The following is a 21,881-nucleotide window of genomic DNA, read 5'->3' on the forward strand; positions in this document are numbered from 1 at the left end:
TCTAATTTGTCTGTCCTTGATGTCTCTGAACTTTTGCATTTGAAGACATCTGGAAAAGGTATCATTTTTGTCATAACAGCTATAATGAGAAAGTATTTGGAAATAAACACTTCAAAGGATGGAATGAAAATATAGTATTTTTAACTGTCTAAAATGAAGCTCATCCATCACCTCAAAGTGATAAAGCTGGTACTCATATCAAAGGCTACTGCAAAGACTAAACTTGAACCACCGTTTCACTATGCCTCTCATTTTATCAGCTTTTGTTCTTCACCAAGATAATCAATCTCCCAGAAATCCACTGATCTCCACACTGTCATTTCTCTGCGTCTCAGTTTCTTCTTCTTTAAAAGGAATCTAAGCACCTATTTCATAAAACTATTGTGAGAATTAAATAATGTCTTTAAATTTTATTTACAGTAGTCTTGATACCCAAAGGATTTTTAATTTTTATGTGTTAAAACTACTCATCTTTTCTGTTAAGGTTTCTGCCTTTTTAACATGATGTATTTAAAAATGTGCCCACCCTCCGTATGGCACTATGATGATGGATACATGCCATTATACATTTGTCCAGACCTACAGAATGTGCAACACCCAGAGTGAGCGCTAATGTAAACTTATGGACTTTGAGTGATTACGATGGGTCAATATAGGTTCATCAGTTGTAACGAATGTACCACTCTGGAAGGGGATGTTGGTAATGAGGGAGGCTGTGCATGTTTGGGGATGGGGGGTCCATAGGAAATCTCTTTACCTTCCTCTCAATTTTCCTGCTCTAAAAAAATAAATCTTTTTTTAAGCACCCACCCTCTAGATAACATATTTTCTCCTAATACTTCTATGGTTTTACTTTTCTTATATTTACATCTTCTTACCTAACTTAGTTATAAGGGAAATAGTTAAAGTCATGTAGTCATTAAGAGTGATGTGAAAAAGCATACTTAACAACATAAGAAATATCAAAAATGTATTAAGTGACAAAGCCTGGCTACAACATAGTATGTCTAGCAAGATCACCTTTTTTGCTGACCATAGTTTTCAATCTCTTTAATGGATAATGAACTGCAAATAAGAAAGTTTAAATCACAATTTTAAAATGAGATGATGAAGGGCTTCCCTGGTGGCGCAGTGGTTGAGGGTCTGCCTGCCAATGCAGGGGACAGGGGTTCGAGCCCTGGTCTGGGAAGATCCCCCATGCCGCAGAGCAACTGAGCCTGTGTGCCACAGCTACTGAGCCTGCGCGTCTGGAGCCTGTGCTCCGCAACAAGAGAGGCCGCGACGGTGAGAGGCCCGCGCACCGTGATGAAGAGTGGCCCCCACTCGCCACAACTAGAGAAAGCCCGCGCAGCAACGAAGACCCAACACAGCCATAAATAAATAAATAAATAAATAAATAAATAAATAAATAAATAAATAAATAAATAAATAAATAAATAAATAAATAAATAAATAAAAAAAAAAAAAAAAAATGAGATGATGCATGGACTATGCTTGATCCAATGCCTGGCACTCAGGTAATTATTTGTGAATATCTTCCCCACTGTGCCTGGCCTCTGCTGAAAGAAAGTCTTTCCTAAACCACGACCTATCACACTTTCTTGTCTTTGAATTCTGTGGCACTAGGTTTAAAAAATTTCTCTCATTCTATTTGCATCTCACCCACATGGTAAAGTCAACCCTTGTCAGGTGGAAAGCATCCACGCAGGCATATAACATTTATTGAACAGAGCTAAACTCCTTGAGGGCAGGAACTGGTGTCCTCTTCTTGGTATTCCCCAGCTTTCATACACAGCTTGCATACAATGGTGCTCAGTGAGGATGCACTGAATCACAGAGCCCTGAATGGAAGTAACACTTCCATTAATCAACTGCTAGTATGCTTTCTCTGAGGTGGGCTCCAGCCTTCAAAGTGATTGAAGTTTAAAAAAAAAAAAAAAAAGTTTTTTTGATTAGCAAAAGCTTGAGCATATAGAAAGTTGAGCTGTTTCATGTTTATGGATATGCCTGTCTTTTAGCTGTGATCCTCCAATTTGATAGAATAGAATCCATGGCAGTATTATTCTAAGAGGAAAAAAATCATAGCCCAAATGAAGAAAGCAAGTCATTAATTTCAATTTACCTAAGAGTAAATCTAAAGTTATATGTCTTTCCTGGTGCTGTTTCTGAATATTCAGAGGCCCTGGCAGTAGAAAGGCGAGGCAGCTTGCTTGCTGGCAATGTTCTTTCCAGTGCCAACAACTGTGGCATTTACTACTAAGGCAGCTGCTCCCTGTCAATGATCAGAGGCCTCTAGAGACTCTGCTACTCAGTGGAAAACTGGGAACAGAACAGGAAACTCAAGATAGAGTGAAACCTTATTTTACAGGATTAAATCTAAAAGGAAAAATGCAGATCTCCGGATAAAAAAAATCCAAGACAAAGTCTCTTCTGGCTTCAGAAATGACACATTAGCAGCCCTCTGAGTTTCAGGAGAGGAAGATCTCTTTTGTGTTTTCTTAGATCTTATTGTATACAAAACAATTTCACTATTTAAACGAAAGGTATATAGCGTCCAATGACATAAGCAGGTTTTTTTTATATTTCCTCATCTCTAAGGAAACCCATTCCAGAGAAAATTCAGTAAGTAATTAGAAAGAATATAATGCATTTTATGCAAATTAACTTCAGACTGTCACTTTTCCTATTTCTGAGAAGATGCTGTTTTCTGAGGGCACTATTGTTTAAACAACAGATGGAGGACGTCTTCTAAGTATAGCATAGACAGAAAGAAAGCATTTTGTACCTCCTGGAAGTTTTTCAGGTTAATTCTAATTAATAATAACTACCAGCCACTGAGTGCTTTCTCCGTGCCAAACACTCTGCAAAGCTCTTGATGCACAGGATGTCAGTTAAATCTAAGAATAACCAGGTGTTATGTACTTTCACCAGATTATGAAACTGGTACTCCAAGACCTTGAGTAATTTGCCCAAGGTGATTTACCTATTAGTTGAAAACCCTGTTTTCCTAAGGCACACCTAGAGGTATTATCATCCGTATGGTGCACATAAAAATCAGCTGATTTCTAAAGTCATCTTTGTAAAGGTGTCTATTAAATAAACTCTGAGCTGGACACCTACCATCTTAGGTCCTGGAATTCTGAGATACACAAATCAGAATCAAGCATTTCACCACAACACATAGAGGCAAGACCCGATAGCTCTGTTAGGCTTTTGAAATCCTTAATGCAGTATGCAGTTCTGTAAGACTGCACCTTTCCTTTTGAGCAAACAAGCTACACCCTGAACAATAATATATACTTATTTCACTTTTTTTTCATTATACAAATAGACAAAGATTGACTAACTTTTAAGTTTTTTTCTGACCCAAGCCAAAGGAAAACAGTTAAAATATTTCATCCTTTCAGAATATGTGATCATTCAGATTATCTAGAGATTGGAAAACACATTATTATTTACTTCCAGTAAACTGAGAAGTAGAGAAACTAAGTGCTTGCCCAAAGTTTCTCCTTTCAAAGGCAACTCAATGATATACAGAAAAAATAATAAATTATTTAGATATATCCTTATCTTTGATACTATCTAATAATTGCACGAAGAACTATCCTTCGTCCTGACTTGTTATTCCAACTCCCCCCAAATAGTCTATTTATTATCTTAAAATCTGAGATGTACAACTCTTCCATTAAAGGGTAACCATATATTCTTCCATTAAAGGGTAACCGTATATTCTTCCATTAAAGGGTAACTATATATTCTAAGTCTGGGACAGTCCAGTTTACGCATGTTGTTCCCATTATTTATAGTGCTCCCTCTCAAAAGTAACCCAGTTTGGGTGATAAATAATATCTTTTCCCACGTTCACCCAGCCATGACTATGGGAAGTGTATTTTATGATACTCCATCTTGATTTCCATATTACTAAATGAGAAAGGATGTAGTAGAGACTTTGGGGATTGTTGCTAGCACACAACCACTTCCTTTACCAGGGATGGTCCTTCCAACCTTCCCATCACAAACGCCATCCATAATGGTTGACAGCCAAGTTAGTATTGTTTGTCATGCCACTCCAGGCTGAAGCTGGAGGACATATGACACAGACTGGGACCATCAAGATTCTCTCTTTTTTGGGGGTTTAAAGGAGCTTTATCTACTTTATATACTTTCTGTATGAAGGAGCTTTTTATACTCTTGATCTACAATTCTGGTTTTCTTATCTGTGTTTGGCTTACCCTTCTGATTACTGACCAAAAAAAGGCCTTTCTGAGATCCTCCACAAGGTCAGTAACTTCTATCTCAGCTCTATGATCCCTGGTCCCGAATGACACTAATATTTTATCATGGGTAAGTTAGCTCATCTTTTCCTAAGTTCTGAATTTCCAACTGAATGAAATGTCATTCAGGAGCAACTTATAGCAGTTCTAGATACTGAAGACAATAGCTCCAAATAAGAAACATCTGTATTTGGAAAACTTACATCATATTATAATGGGTTTTCATTTTGATCCATATTTCCCCTCAAGGGTTGGTTTCTGCTACTCAGGGCAGGGGGGGAACAAAAAACAAAAAACACTGATTTGAGGTAAACCCTCTATATTCAGGTAGCAGAGATGGAATACTTAATTGCAATATTTTATAGTTTGTAGAAGAAGTAGAATTAGGTTAATCCAGCAACGATTCAGCAAAAGTAAACAGATATAAATCCTTTTGTTATATATACTACATAAACTTTCACTTCAAAAGTCCTTAATGAGATTTGTTTCAATAAAATTAACTATTCAAAAATATCATGAAGAGGTAGCTTTTCAACTACTCTTAATTTTCCATAGTTCAACTGAACATGAATATAAATTTATGCTGGAGAGCAGCTCAATTAAATCTACCCAAAAACATACCAAATTGGAAGTAAAAGTTAATTAACTTAAGCTTGGATTAGAAATATTAATTATACAAAAATTAAAATTTAGTTCAAGCAACAGATTTGCCTGAGGTTTGAATATCATGTTAAAATATATTATGCTCAAAAACACACCCTTTGCCCATGCTTTTATTAAATATGATGATTTATTATGAACAGTAATAAATTATTATTAAAAAATTGAGTTAGAATTCAGGTAACTGAAATTGCTGATGAAATCTGAGAGTCCTCCCTAATTCACTTTTAAATATATTCTAAATTTTACATTTCAAGACATTAGAATCTACAGGTTAACTTTTTTCTTAAATGAACTCTCTTACTGACTATAACACACACGTAGAGAAAAAAAAACAAATCATAAGTGTTTATAACTTGATGGATCTTCTTACAGTTTAATTTTTAATCTAACAATTCCAAGGACTTCCCTGGTGGTGTAGTGGTTAAGAATCCTCCTGCCAATGCAGAGGACACGGGTTCGAGCCCTGGTCCGGGAAGATCCCACATGCCACAGAGCAACTAAGCCCATGCGTCACAACTACTGAGCCTGCGCTCTAGAGCCCGTGACCCACAACTACTGAGTCCACGCGCCTAGAGCCCGTGCTCCGCAAAAAGAGAAGCCACCACAATGAGAAGCCCGCGCACCTCAACGAAGAGTAGTCCCCACTCACCGCAACTAGAGAAAGCCCACGAGCAGCAACAAAGACCCAACGCAACCAAAAAAAAAAAATTTAATTACAATTCCACTTCTAAGAATTTATCCTAAAAAGATTAAAAATCAAGGTGTCAAAATGCCTATCGTGGCTATAACTTATAATGGAAAAAAATAGAAAAAACTATACATTCATCAACAAAAGGTTCATTATATTTGTCTTCATACATCGATAAATGGAAAACTGTGCCATTAAAAGGTGAAGGAGGGTGATATAGATCTAAATCCATTGCCATAAAAAGATAACACTATTGAGTGGAAAAAGTAAGTGACAAAATACCATGTAATCTATTTATCACATTGTTTTCATTTATGTAAAAGTTTCTGTCAGAGTCTAAAGAAAGCTCTATGAGTATCTCTACTAAATATCAACAATGATGGTAACTTTGGTGGGATTTAAGGTGATTTCCAGTTTGGTTTTTTTATATTGATATTTTATAACTACTTTGTAACAATACTATTTATAAATGCTCACAACATACAAGGCATATACACTACACACAAACATACACATATGCTTTAAATACATTATTTTACACAAATCAGTAGAGGAATGCATTATTACCTCATTATACAGATGGAGAAATTGGGGATTAATGAGTTTAAGGAATTTGACCAATATATTTAGAGCCAGTATTTATAACCAAATCTGTTTAAGTCCAAAAGCCTGTCCTATTAATAATTAGAAACCATTATTAAGGATATGGGGATGGAGGGGGAAAGCCATAGGGTAAGTAACTTATTTTTAATCCTATGCAATTTTAAATCCAATTAACAGGGCCTCACAAAATAGAATCCCGAGACCAAGAAATATTCCAATAAAAGTATAATAGCTATGTGTTACATCTATCAATTTATTCACTTATTCAGCAGTCATTGTGCAACTGATGAGGAAACAGGAATTTTCATTACCATCATCACCACAGCTGCCATGTATTGAGCACCAACTATGTTTCAGATACCCATTCTCTGAAAGTCACTTTACTGGTATTACTTTCATTTAGTCAGATTTGGTTCCTGCACTCAAGCACCTTGAACTCTAATAAGTGACACAGTCTTGGACACAAATAACTGCATTGCTGTATGATGGATGTAGGCATAAAGCAAGAGGTGATCATCTCTTCTTGGAGATGGGTGGGTGGGTATTGAGGAGTAGACAGAAGCTTAGCAGGCACAGAGTTAACTGAGTGGCAGGAAGGGCACCAGGACTGGGGAAAAGCTATTTTCATATATGGAAAGATATGTACAGACCAACAGCCAGCTCTACCCACCACCAGTCCCTCACATCAAGAAACTTGCACAAGACTCTTAGATAGCCTCATTCACCAGAGATCAGACAGCAGAAGCAAGAAGAACTACAATCCTGCAGCCCATGGAACAAAAACCATATTCACAGAAGGACAGACAAGATGAAAAGGCAGAGGGCTATGTACCAGATGAAGGAACAAGATAAAACCCCAGAAAAACAACTAAATGAAGTGGAGATAGGAAAACTTCCAGAAAAAGAATTCAGAATAACGATAGTGAAGATGATCCAGGACCTCGGAAAAGAATGGAGACAAAGATCGAGAAGATGCAAGAAATGTTTAACAAAGACCTAGAAGAATTAAAGAACAAACAAACAGAGATGAACAATACAATAACTGAAATGAAAACTACACTAGAAGGAATCAATAGCAGAATAACTGAGGCAGAAGGACGGATAAATAACCTGGAAGACAGAACAGTGGAATTCACTGCTGCGGAACAGAATAAAGAAAAAAGAATGAAAAGAAATGAAGACAGCCTAAGAGACTTCTGGGACAACATTAAATGCAACAACATTCGCATCAGAATGGTCCCAGAAGGAGAAGAGAGAGAGAAAGGACCCAAGAAAATACTGGAAGAGATTATAGTTGAAAACTTCCCTAACTTGGGAAAGGAAATAGCCACCCAAGTCTGGGAAGCGCAGAGAGTCCCATACAGGATAAACCCAAGGAGAAACACGCCGAGACACATAGTAATCAAATTGGCAAAAATTAAAGAAAAAGAAAAATTATTGAAAGCAGCAAGGGAAAAACGACAAATAACATACAGGGGAACTCCCATAAGGTTAACAGCTGATTTCTCAGCAGAAACTCTACAAGGCAGAAGGCAGTGGCATGATATACTTAAAGTGATGAAAGGGAAGAACCTACAACCAACATTACTCTACCCGGCAAGAATCTCATTCAGATTCGATGGAGAAATCAAAAGCTTTACAGACAAGCAAAAGCTAAGAGAATTCAGCACCACCAAACCAGCTCTACAACAAATGCTAAAGGAACTTCTCTAAGTGGGAAACACAACAGAAGAAAAGGACCTACAAAAACAAACCCAAAACAATCGAGAAAATGGTCATAGGAACATACATATCGATAATTACCTTAAACGTGAATGGATTAAATGCTCCAACCAAAAGACACAGGCTCGCTGAATGGATACAAAAACAAGACCCAGATATATGCTGTCTACAAGAGACCCACTTCAGACCTAGGGACACATACAGACTGAAAGTGAGGGGATGGAAAAAGATATTCCATGCAAATGGAAATCAAAAGAAAGCTGGAGTAGCAATACTCATATCAGATAAAATAGACTTTAAAATAAACAATGTTACAAGAGACAAGGAAGGACACTACATAATGATCAAGGGATCAATCCAAGAAGAAGATATAACAATTATAAATATATATGCACCCAAAATAGGAGCACCTCAATACATAAGGCAACTGCTAACAGCTCTAAAAGGGGAAATCGACAGTAACACAGTGATAGTGGAGGACTTTAACACCTCACTTGCACCAATGGACAGATCATCCAAACAGAAAATTACTAAGGAAACAGAAGCTTTAAATGACACAATAGACCAGATAGATTTAATTGACATTCATAGGACATTCCATCCAAAAACAGCAGATTACACTTTCTTCTCAAGTGCTCATGGAACATTCTCCAGGACAGATCACATCTTGGGTCACAAATCAAGCCCCAGTAAATTTAAGAAAATTGAAATCGTATCAAGCATTTTTTCTGACCACAATGCTATGAGATTAGAAATCAACTACAGGGAAAAAAAAGAAAAAAACACAAACACATGGAGGCTAAAAAATACGTTACTAAATAACCAAGAGATCACGGAAGAAATCAAAGAGGAAATCAAAAAATACCTAGAGGCAAATGACAATGAAAACACGGTGATCCAAAACCTATGGGATGCAGCAAAAGCAGTTCTAAGAGGGAAGTTTATAGCTATACAAGCCTACCTCAAGAAACAAGAAAAATCTCAAGTAAACAATCTAACCTTACACCTAAAGGAACGAGAGAAAGAAGAACAAACAAAACCCAAAGTTAGCAGAAGGAAAGAAATCATAAAGATCAGAGCAGAAATAAATGAAATAGAAACAAAGAAAACAATAGCAAAGATCAATAAAACTAAAAGCTGGTTCTTTGAGAAGATAAACAAAATTGATAAACCATTAGCCAGATTCATCAAGAAAAAGAGGGAGAGGACTCACATCAATAAAATTAGAAATGAAAAAGGAGAAGTTACAACAGACACCGCAGAAATACAAAGCATCCTGAGACTACTACAAGCAACTCTGCCAATAAAATGGCCAACCTGGAAGAAATGGACAAATTCTTAGAAAGGTATAACCTTCCAACACTGAACCAGGAAGAAAGAGAAAATATGAACAGACCAATCACAAGTAATGAAATTGAAACTGTGATTAAATATCTTCCAACAAACAAAAGCCCACGACCAGATGGCTTCACAGGTGAATTCTAACAAACATTTAGAGAAGAGGAAACACCCATCCTTCTCAAACTCTTCCAAAAAATTGCAGAGGAAGGAACACTCCCAAACTCATTCTATGAGGCCACCCTCACCCTGATACCAAAACCAGACAAAGATACTACAAAAAAAGAAAATTACAGACCAATATCACTGATGAATATAGATGCAAAAATCCTCAACAAAATACTAGCAAACAGAATCCAACAACACCATGATCAAGTGGGATTTATCCCAGGGATGCAGGGATTCTTCAATATATGCAAACCAATCAATGTGACACACCATATTAACAAACTGAAGAAGAAAAACCATATGATCATCTCAATAGATGCAGAAAAAGCTTTTGACAAAATTCAACACCCATTTATGATAAAAACTCTCCAGAAAGTGGGCATAGAGGGAACCTACCTCAACATAATAAAGGCCATATATGACAAACCCACAGCAAACATCATTCTCAATGGTGAAAAACTGAAACCATTTCCTCTAAGATCAGGAATGAGACAAGGATGTCCACTCTCACCACTATTATTCAACATAGTTTTGGAAGTCCTAGCCACGGCAATCAGAGAAGAAAAAGAAATAAAAGGAATACAAATTGGAAAAGAAGAAGTAAAACTGTCACTGTTTGCAGATGACATGATACTATACATAGAAAATCCTAAAGATGCCACCAGAAAACTACTAGAGCTAATCAATGAATTTGGTAAAGTTGCAGGATACAAAATTAATGCACAGAAATCTCTTGCATTCCTATACACTAATGATGAAAAATCTGAAAGAGAAATTAAGGAAACACTCCCAATTACCACTGCAACAAAAAGAATAAAATACCTAGGAATAAAGCCACCTAGGGAGACAAAAGACCTGTATGCAGAAAACTATAAGACACTGATGAAAGAAATTAAAGATGATACAAACAGATGGAGAGATATACCATGTACTTGGATTGGAAGAATCAACATTGTGAAAATGACTATACTACCCAAAGCAATCTACAGATTCAATGCAATCCCTATCAAATGACCAATGGCATTTTTTACAGAACTAGAACAAAAAATCTTAAAATTTGTATGGAGACACAAAGGACCCCGAATAGTCAAAGCGGTCTTGAGGGAAGAAAACGGAGCTGGAGGAATCAGACTCCCTGACTTCAGAGTACAGTACAAAGCTACAGTAATCAAGACAGTATGGTACTGGCACAAAAACAGAAACATAGATCAATGGAACAGGATAGAAAGCCCAGAGATAAGCCCATGCACCTATGGTCAACTAGTCTATGACAAAGGAGGCAAGGATATACAATGGAGAAAAGACAGTCTCTTCAATAAAGTAGTGCTGGGAAAACTGGACAGCTACATGTACAAGAATGAAATTAGAACACTCCCTAACACCATACATGAAAATAAACTCATAATGGATTAGAGACCTAAATGTAAGATCAGACACTATAAAACTCTTAGAGGAAAACATAGGAAGAACATTCTTTGCCACAAATGACAGCAAGATCTTTTTTGATCCACCTCCTAGAGTAATGGAAATAAAAACAAAGATAAACAAATGCGACCTAATGAAACTTCAAAGCTTTTGCACAGCAAAGGAAACCATAAACAAGATGAAAAGACAATCCTCAGAATGGGAGAAAATATTTGCGAACGAATCAATGGACAAAGGATTAATCTCCAAAATATATAAACAGCTCATGCAGCTCAATATTAAAAAAATAAACAACCCAATCCAAAAATGGGCAGAAGACCTAAATAGACATTTCTCCAAAGAAGACATACAGATGGCCAAGAAGCACAAGAAAACCTGCTCAACATCACTAATTATTAGAGAAATTCAAATCAAAACTACAATGAGGTTTCACCTCACACCAGTTAGAATGGGCATCATCAGAAAATCTACAAACAACAAATGCTGGAGAGGGCGTGGAGAAAAGGGAACCCTCTTGCACTGTTGGTGGGAATGTAAATTGATACAGCCACTATGGAGAACAGTATGGAGGTTCCTTAAAAAACTAAAAATAGAACTACCATATGACCCAGCCATCCCACTCCTGGGCATATACCCAGAGAAAACCATAATTCAAAAAGACACATGCACCCCAATGTTCACTGCAGCACTATTTACAATAGCCAGGTCATGGAAGCAACCTAAATGCCCATCGACAGACGAATGGATAAAGATGTGGTACATATATATATAATGGAATATTACTCAGCCATAAAAAGGAACGAAATTGAGTCATTTGTAGAGACATGGATGGATCTAGAGACTGTCATACAGAATGAAGTAAGTCAGAAAGAGAAAAACAAATATCGTATATTAATGCATGTATGGGGAACCTAGAAAAATAGTACAGATGAACCAGTTTGCAGGTCAGAAATTGAGACACAGATGTAGAGAACAAATGTATGGACACCAAGGGGGGGAAAGTGGCGGGGGTGGTGTGTGTGTGTGTGATGAATTGGGAGATTGGGATTGACATGTATACACTAATACGTATAAAATGGATAATTAATAAGAAACTGCTGTATAAATAAATAAATAAAATTAAATTAAAAAAAAAAGATATGTAGGTAGGAAACTGCAGGTCTCTTCCTAGGAACCACAGGTATAGCTTTAGGGGGCAGAGTATAGACTAACAGAATAAAGATACCCAGATCCCGTTCAAAGAAGACTTTGTAGAATATTTTCCCTTTCCAAAAATCTTGGGCACCAGCCCCCATGAAAAACAATCCTCACTTTCCAAACCACTGCCTTCAGTTCTGCACATGGGAGAACTGAAGGTAAGAAGGAGGCACCAAGGCAGAGATGGAACAGGGAAGATAACTGAAACTGACATGAAAACAAAATTTCACTACAACAAAAAGGTATTTCTGGATAAATTTTCACATTAATTTTTTTCTCAAAAGACAAAATAATATACTTCAACCTCTAATAACTTAATAGTTGGGCAAAAGAGCAGGTTTTAAGAACTAAATTTAATAAACATAGTGTTGAAATAAGGTCTTCTGCAACTTCATTTCTTGTTAAATACAATGTTCCCAAAGGAACACATTAATTTACAAGGCTTAAGCGTGAGAGATTTATTTTCTCTCAAACAAAACGAATTAAATTGAAATACCTTCTGAAGGCAAAGTAATAGTATGCAGCTCACATCTCTCCAAATTTGATATATTAGGAAAATAGTAAGATACTCCTTTGAATTCTAAACCCTGACACTATTGAAAAATATCAACTTCAAGGAAGTGAGCAGAGAAATATGTTTTTGTGTTGCTCTGATTCTTAGTGTTTCTGTGGAAATAGCCCCAACTGCTATAGGTTGGTTCACTTGACCAAATGAAGTAGGGTGTCTGTGGATAGTTTCCTATTACATGCAGGGAATAGAAAGGAATAAGTGAATGGAGTCATAAGTATAATCTACCCCTGAACAGCTCATTAATATTGCAGAGGAATCATGCTTTCCTAGGAGGTTGAGGCATTACACCCTATCTCTATTAATGGTATTGTTACTCAAATAAGTAAATAGGATCTCAGGTGAATAGTGACCTGGAATTCCTCTTCTAAGAACATCGATACATACTAGGAGTCAAGACTTCCCCCAAACTAGTAAGGCCCAGATTAATAGTTGCTTCTTTCAAACAAATGATCTGATTAGCACTCTACTCCAATTCTCTCTGCTACCAGAATTTTTTTCTCTTGACTTCAAAACATTTTTCTTGCTGCATCTACAGACAGCCACAAAATCAGTCATCAAAGGACCTTATCAAAGTCCCCAACTCTCCTCCTTCAAGCCACAGTTTCTCTTTTTTTTTTTTTTTCGTTTTTTAAACACAAATCTCATCAGCGAATCAGTTCTGTAGAGGCAGGATTCCATCATACACATTCTATTGCTTTTGAAGCATACCTCATAAAGAGTCCAGCACTGCCACACTGCTCAGCGTGACAGGTAGGCAAGATAGGTGCTCCTGTACTTTTTTAACGAGGACACTGAGACTCACAAGCTCAGTAACTAGTGCAAGGGTTCTAGGTGAGGTAGTGGCAGAGTCAGAATCCAAACTCAAGTCTTCTGATCCCAAAGCCTCTTTCCAGTGAGGATGCAGCCTTTGGTATGAGTGAAATGTATATTCAACTTGATGCCATGGGACTCCTGCTATTTCACTTAATACTCATCTTAATCACCCATATCCCATCCCCAACCACCTCCCTCCTTGTCCAAAATAATTCCCAGCATCCAATTCTCATTCCAAACTCTGTACAGTGGTGAAGGCCTAGAAAAATCCAGTTCAAGCGTCAACTTTAAAAACTCTGCCTCACCAGAGTATAGGACTGTCTTCTCAGTCACTTCCTTATGTGTATATGTATGATATATGTGTGAAGAATTTTTTCAATGAAAAAAACTGCACCTGGCAGGTTGGCTAAGATCTGATTATATTCAATGTTTTGCCAGATTTGGGGGGTGGGAAACACTCTCTTACATACTGGTAGTGGGGTGGAAAATTTGTATAACACTAAAGAAAGATGATTTGATATATTTATGCCACAGGAATTGCACAAAGACATATACACCAGTATGTTATAGTATTATCTGTAGTGATATGGAAAATGATACATCATTCATTAAAAAAGGTATGTACAATATGATTCTATTTGTGGTTATTAACTATAAAATTTATATTTGCACAAATGTGTATGACCATGCATGAGACCAGTAGGAAGGATGGTAAACTGACAGTGGTTTCTTCTGGAGGAGTAGTACTACAGAGGAAAAAGAGGGAAGATTATTACTTTTACCTGTACAATTACAATTTTTTATGATTACATGTTACTTTAAAAACATGTAAAAAAGTTAAGTTTCTCTAAGTTAAAAAAGAGAAAAACAACAATAAGAAGCAACACCTTTATAACAACTCAGTATGTTAGGGAATCCATTAGAATTTTTTTCTATTTTTTAATATTTGCTAACCTAATACTTTTGACTCATAGCCAGAAACAAGGATGGGCAATAAAATTTAGTCAAAATAATTTTAAATTATATTTAAATATTGTGCAAAATTTTGAGCCTTCAGCTGAGAAATCATCCTACTCTCCTGCCCTCATTTTTCCAGCCACAGCCCCTATGTCTAGATCAGTCCTGCTTCTCTTGGCATTTAGAATAAATGGATGGAGACAGAGACTCAAAATGAAGGGCAGGAAGTACTATGGACCATGTAGGGATCTCTCCTTTGTCCTTTGCAGATTCAAGGACACATTCAATGCTACTTGAACTGGTTGTCGAAATTGCTAGTTCCATCGCTGAGTACACCATTTTATTTCATGCAACTGGTGTGAAATCTGAACTGAGGAGCAAATGGTTATATTTTCTACAGTAAGGTTACAGAGGCTCCTGGTATTTTTGTCAATGTTCTATAAGAAGAGCAAAAATTCACATCTAGACTCCTGATTACATTTATATCATATATCAATTAGGTAACTTACAAAAAGCACACCTAGGCCTTCAACATCAGAGATTCTCATCTAGTAGGCTGGGGTGAAGGGTTGTTATTTAGGTGAAACTGTCCCGTGATTCTGATACACAACCTCGGTTGAGAGCAACTTATATAGTTAAAGAGATTTATTTTGCAAAATTTTTGAGAAGGGATTTACAGCTTTTATGTTCCCCAGAATAGAGATAAGAAATACCTTAGGCTAAATTATATGCTGAAATTTGAGAAGCAAAAATTTAGATCCCAGAATCACAAAACATTAAGTTTGAAAGGTTCTCGACGATATTATTGACTCTCCTTCTAGTTAAGTGATGATCAGAGAGATTAAGGGACTTATACAAGAAAGATAGTTACTTAAAAATATATCTAGTATTAGAAGCCATCTCTCATAAAAAAAAGTACATTTTCAACAAATAATAACTAATAATATCTGTTTTTCCATTCTGTAATCTTTACCACTGAATTTCAAGCCAATTACCTAAAGTTAAAAAACATTAAAAGAAAAACCCTCTATATTAAGAAGAGATATCAGATCTAAAGGTCTTTTTTTTTCTTTTTTAAAATTTTATTTATTTATTTATTTTTGGCTGCGTTGGGTCTTTGTTGCTGTGCGTGGGCTTCCTCTAGCTGTGGCGAGCAGGGGCTACTCTTTGTTGCAGTACGTGGGCTTCTCATTGTGGTGGCTTCTCTTGTTGCGGAGCATGGGCTCTAGGCGCACAGGCTTCAGTAGTTGTGGCATGTGGGCTCCATAGTTGTGGCTCGCGGGTTCTAGAGTGCAGGCTCAGTAGTTGTGGCACACAGGCTTAGTTGCTCCATGGCATGGGGGATCTTTCCGGACCAGAGCTTGAACCCGTGTCCCCTTCATTGGCAGGCGATTTTTATTTAGGATAATAACAAAAATAATTTCGTAAACTTATGCCAAAACAGTTGAGCTAGGTCTTAAAAATGCCAAAGTATACTGAATAAAATACATGGCAAAAGAATGGAATGAGAGAAATGCACATCTGTACTGAGAACTTATTTAAATGGTTCAATGTAGTGGGATCATAGAATGATGAAGTAGTGGCAGAAGCTGGAAAGGTAGGTTAAAGATATCTTTTGAAAGACTTTGAATATTATGGTAAAGAGTTTTGACTATCCCACAAGTTAGTGTCCTTTTGTGTTATATTTAAATATCATTTTAAAACATATGCAAATAAGTTAAATAGGTGCAGAAAAAGTAATTGACAAAAGAACAATGTCAAATTGTGATTTAAAAAGGAAAAAGAGGAGGAAGGGGTGGGGGAGGAGGAGGGAAGAAGGCAGGCAGGAAGGAAAGAAGGAAAAATAAAAGATCATAAAGATTGAAAAGGAAGAAATAAAACTCCCTATACACAGATGACACGATTGTTTACCTCTAGAAAATGCTAAGATATCAATAAAAACTACTATAACTAATAAGTTAGTTAAGCATGATTATAGGATACAAGGTCAATATAGAAATATATGAAAATCAATTGTATTTCTATATATGTACTAGCAATAAGAGAACTGGAAAATATAAAATACATAAGAATTCACTTAACTGAAAATGGAAAGGTTCTACACCAAAAGTTATGCAACTCTGCAGATAAGTAATTAAATGGAGAGATATCACGTTCATAATTTGGAAGACTCAGTATTGTTAAGATGTCTAGTGCTCCTAAATTAAACTATAGATTCAGTATAATCTCAATAAAAATTCTAGTTGGCTTTTTTTTTAAAATAGAAATTTACAAGTTGGCTCTAAGATTCGTATGGAAATTCAAAGGACCTAGAATAGCCCAAATCAATTTTGATGAATAAGAACAAAGGGAAGTATGGACAAAATTATTGAAATAATTCAAAAAGACACATGCACCCCTATGTTCATAGCAGTACTATTCACAATAGCCAAAACCTGGAAACAACCTAAATGTCCATCGACAGATGAATGGATAAAGAAGATGTGGCACATATATATAATGGAATACTACTCAGCCACAAAAAATAACAAAGTAATGCCATTTGCAGCAACATGGATGCAACGAGAGATTATCATACTAAGTAAAGTCAGAAACAGAAAGACAAATACCATATGATATCACTTATATGTGGAATCTAAAATATGACATGAATGAACCTATCTACAAAACAGAAACAGAGTCACAGACATAGAGATCAGACTTGTGGTTGCCAAGGGGGTGGGGGAGGGAGAGGGATGGACTGAGAATTTGGGGTTGGTAGATGCAAACTATTACATTTAGAATAATAAATGGATAAACAACATTTGTCCTACTGTACAGCACAGGGAACTATATCCATTCTCTTGGGATAAACCATAATGGACAGCAATATTTAAAAAAGAATGTACTTATGTGTAAAACTGAGTCACTTTGCTGTACAGCAGAGATTGGCATAATATTGTAAATCAACTATACTGCAATAAAAATAAATAATTAATTAATTAATTGAAAAGAAAACAACAAAGTGAAGTATCACCTCAAATCTGTCAGAATGGCTATCATCAAAAAGAACACAAATAACAAACGTTGGCAAGGATGTGGAGAAAATGGAACCCTCAAATACTACTGGTGGGAATGTAAACTGGTGCAGCCACCATGGAAAATCGTATGTAGATTTCTCAAAAAACTTAAAATAGAATTACCATATGACCCAGCAATTCCACTCCTGGGTATATACCTGAAAGAAACAAAATATTAATCTGAAAAGACACATACACCCGAATGTTCATAGTAGCACTATTTACAATTGCCAAGATATGGAAGCAACCTAAGTGTCCATCAACAGATGAATGGAAAAGAAGATGTGGTATACATACACAATGGAATACTATTCAACCATAAAAAGAATGAAATTTTGCCATTTGCAGCAACATGGATGGACTTGGAGGGTATCATGCTAAGTGAAATAAGTCAGAGAGACAAATACCGTATGATATCACTTATACGTGGAATCTAAAGGATACAACAAACTAGTGAATATAACAAAAAAGTAGTGGACTCACAGATACAGAAAACAAACTAGTGGTTACCAGTGGGGAGAGGGAAAGGGGGAGGGGCGATATAGAGATAGGGGATTAAGAGGTACAAACTATTAGGTATAAAATAAGCTACTGGGCTTCCCTGGTGGCGCAGTGGTTGAGAATCCGCCTGCCGATGCAGGGGACACGGGTTTGAGCCCTGGTCCGGGAGGATCCCACATGCCGCAGAGCAACTAAGCCCGTGCACCACAACTACTGAGCCTGTGCTCTAGAGCTTACGTGCCACAACTACTGAAGTCCGTGCACCTGGAGCCCGTGCTCTGCAACAAGAGAAGCCACTGCAATGAGAAGCCCGCGCACCACAACAAAGAGTAGCCCCCGCTCACCTCAACTGGAGAAAGCCCACGCGCAGCAACGAGGACCCGACGCAGCCAAAAATTAAAAATAAAATAAAATAAGCTACCAATATATATTACACAGCACAGTGAATATAGCCAGTACTTTATATAATAACTATAGAGTATAACCTTTAAAATTGTGAATCATTATACTGTACACCTGTACTTATGTAATATTTTACAATTGACTATACATAATTTTACATCAACTATAAAAAATTTAAGAAAAGAACAAAGGACTTAGCACAACCTGAATTAAAGACTTGCTATTAAGATACATTTTAATCAAGGCAATGCAGTAATGGCATAAATGATAAACAGATTAATAGAAGAGAACTGAGAGCCTGAAAATAGACGTATAGTTATATGGTCATCTGATTCTTGACAAAGGTGCAAAGGAATTCAATGGGAAAGAAAAGTCTTTCACAAATGGTGCCGAAACAACTGGATATTCAGCTGGGGAAAAAATAAGCCCCACCCCCTACCTCACACCACATACACAGAGTAACTCAAGATGAATCATAGAACTAAATATAAAAACTAAAACTATAAAGCTTATATAGGACAATAGTGTTGCAACCTGAAGGATGGCAAAGATTCTCAGCTAAGACAACAACTATAAAAGAAAAAAATGAATAACGATTTTATCAAAACTAAGAACTTCTATACATATAAAGATACCATTAAGAATATAAGTAGGCAAGCCACAGATTGAGAGAAAAGATCCAAAAATCATATATCTGATAAAGAACTAGTATCCAGAATATATTCCAGAATACATAAAGAACTCCTACATTCAATTCAATTATAAAAAGACAAATAATTAAAAATGAGGAGAAGACTTGAATTGATACTCCACAAAAGTTTCTGGGGAGATGGAAATGATAGGTGTTTGGGTTATACAGGTGTACACAGTTGTCAAAATTGTACAGATAAAATCTGTGCGTTTCATTTTATGTAAATTATAACACACATACATATACACACAGGACTATAAAAATAATATTTTCTGAGTAGGGGTGGGTATATGGAGGTACAAGTGATACACAAATAGAGTATTGGTAATTGTTGAGCAATGTGATGGCTATACAAAAGAATTTCATTATGCTATTCTGTTTATTTTGTAGATTAAAAAAAACCCCACAAAACTCCATAATAAAGCTTTTTTAAAGGGCAGAAAACATATAAGGGTGTACCTCCCCAGTTAACATTTTCCCATACCTTTTGATTTTTAATACTCAAACTTCATAGAATCTACATCTCTCTCAATACAATATTTTTCAGTAAATGCTTATAAAGGAAAAATTTATATCTATACTCCCAATACAAAGCAAAAGATTTTAAACAAAACATTGTGAGGGAAAAGATCAGAGCTGTATTTCGAGTACAGAATCACAGGAAGATATTTTGAGCCACAAACTCAGTGTCAACTAGGAGGATGTACAGCTTAGATGCTGGCGGAGCTAACAGAAGCCATGTTACTGCATACAAAGCAACTGTGTGTTAGCATCATATTATTTTGTGATTCTGAAGCAATATTAGACACTTTACATCCTAACATAATTATGTGTTACCTATATACAATATCTTTACTGTGTCTTAGTTGCATTTTAGGAAACTGATGTGTGGTCTGGGGTTGACATGTAATGCATAATTTTTCCTGACTTAATGAGAAATTGGCATATGCTTACTGCTTTGGGTGGAACACCTGATTTTCAGGTTGGATTACTGATTTTAGGCCTATCTCTTAAAAACTATAATTAAAACACACATACAGGACCCATGTTTGTGATGAGTTCAAGCAGGTGTTTGATACTGTTAGTAAGTCAAACTTGGAATAAGAATTTCATTGACACTTTTCTTTCAGGCTTTGTGTCTTAAGATTGCATGGTGACTGTAAGAATTTTCTATTGTGCAAATAAAGCAAAATATAGAAATAAATTATATGATGAGGCTGATATAAGGAAACACTCTTCCATAACTGAAGAGCATGTCTTTCCAGCCTGCATTTCAGTATGACAATGAGTGGGGCTGGAAGGGAGTGGGCAAGAAATTGGAAAAAGGAGAGACCGGAGGCCTGGACAACTATCCCAATATGTCATGTAAGGGTCCAAGGGAAAACTGCATTAAGGAGAGTCTTGAGAGGCACTGCTGAAATCCACTGATTCCTTCCAAATGGAATGTTTATTCCCCTGCATACATTCCTATGCCTATTTCTTATAATCTTCCACAGTAATTGAGTTCCTTCGAATATCCTCATTTTTACTTTCTCTTTCATGCCACTTTCTCTCCATGATTTTAAGACAACGTGGCTCACTCTAGCGATCCCATACAAAGCTTTTGTGGAGCAATAATGAGGACTGCAATAATAAAAATTAAGTGATTGCCATTCCTCCAAAAGATCAGTAACAATATAGATTTTTAGCCTAAATATTTCAGCAGCATAAAGATAATGACGTGTGACCAAATAATTCAAAACACTTCCCCCGACAAGCCAAAGACAGAAACAGAAATGGCAAGAGTAGAGCTCAAAGACTTCACTCTAGGAAACACAGAAAAGAATGAGGCCACACAATACGAGCAAGGTTTTACATAATATTTCCAGCAGCCTGAAATAAAATCTTAACTCTATAATGGCACTGAGGGGGAAAGCTCTTAATTGAGAAGATCTCAAATTGGGCAAGAACAATCTCAAAAATAAAAAGATTCTTCTTCTTCTTTGGTTCTTAAGTGATGCGTATAACTTCACTGACTGCATTCTTCTTTTAATGAATCCAAGTGGCATTAAATTTGAAGATAAAAAGACTAACAGGGTATTGCATTGTGAGAAACTATCTCAGATTTTTTTTTTTAAGTTTTTAATAGAAAATTTATATATTTATTTTATCTTTTTTTTTTTTTGGCCACGCTGCACGGCATGTGGGATCTTAGTTCCCCAACCAGGGATCGAACCCGCGCCCCTTGCAGTAGAAGCGTGGAGTCTTAACCACTGCACCACCAAGGAAGTCCTATCTCAGATATTTTAAACTGGCACTGGATTAACTGCATTAATCTAGATCTACTAAAACTACAAAATGATGAGAAATTCACTGGTTATCGTCTAGAATCATTATCAATCCAGAACTAAACTCAAGAACATAGCCTTTAGAGCCAGAAAAGCCAGTGTCTACATGTTGATTCTGCCCCTCATGTTTCAGTTTCCTTATCTGTAAAATGGGTATTAAAATAGCACCTACTTTTGTTATAAAAGAGAATGCATGTAAAGAATTTAGCACTGCCTAGCAAATAGTAAGTGTTCAATGTTAGCTCAATTCCTAATATAGCTCCCCTACCCCTGATTTCTTTTAATAATCTCATCTTTTTATAACTCAAATTGAATGTAATACAATGGATTACTTAGGGAAGATGATTCAGCAAAACGCAGACAGCTATTGGTTATAATGCTGTAATGACCAGGGAGACTGCACTCGGAAGAAAGGAAAAAATGTATACACATCAGGGGTCCCAGGACAGTTTTCTGTGTGAGGCTGACCACTCAGCCAGCAC

At 36.4% G+C, this 21,881-nt stretch overlaps 1 protein-coding gene across 5 annotated transcripts in view; it reads right to left on the minus strand.

Annotated features, from left to right (window-relative positions):
• PATJ (PATJ crumbs cell polarity complex component) overlaps positions 1 to 21,881 on the minus strand; it is a 350,262-nt gene that overhangs the window by 120,548 nt on the left and 207,833 nt on the right. The gene's annotated exons all lie outside the window — the stretch shown is intronic.

Source organism: Eubalaena glacialis, chromosome 3 (genome assembly GCF_028564815.1).
Source record: "Eubalaena glacialis isolate mEubGla1 chromosome 3, mEubGla1.1.hap2.+ XY, whole genome shotgun sequence".
NCBI lineage: Eukaryota > Metazoa > Chordata > Mammalia > Artiodactyla > Balaenidae > Eubalaena > Eubalaena glacialis.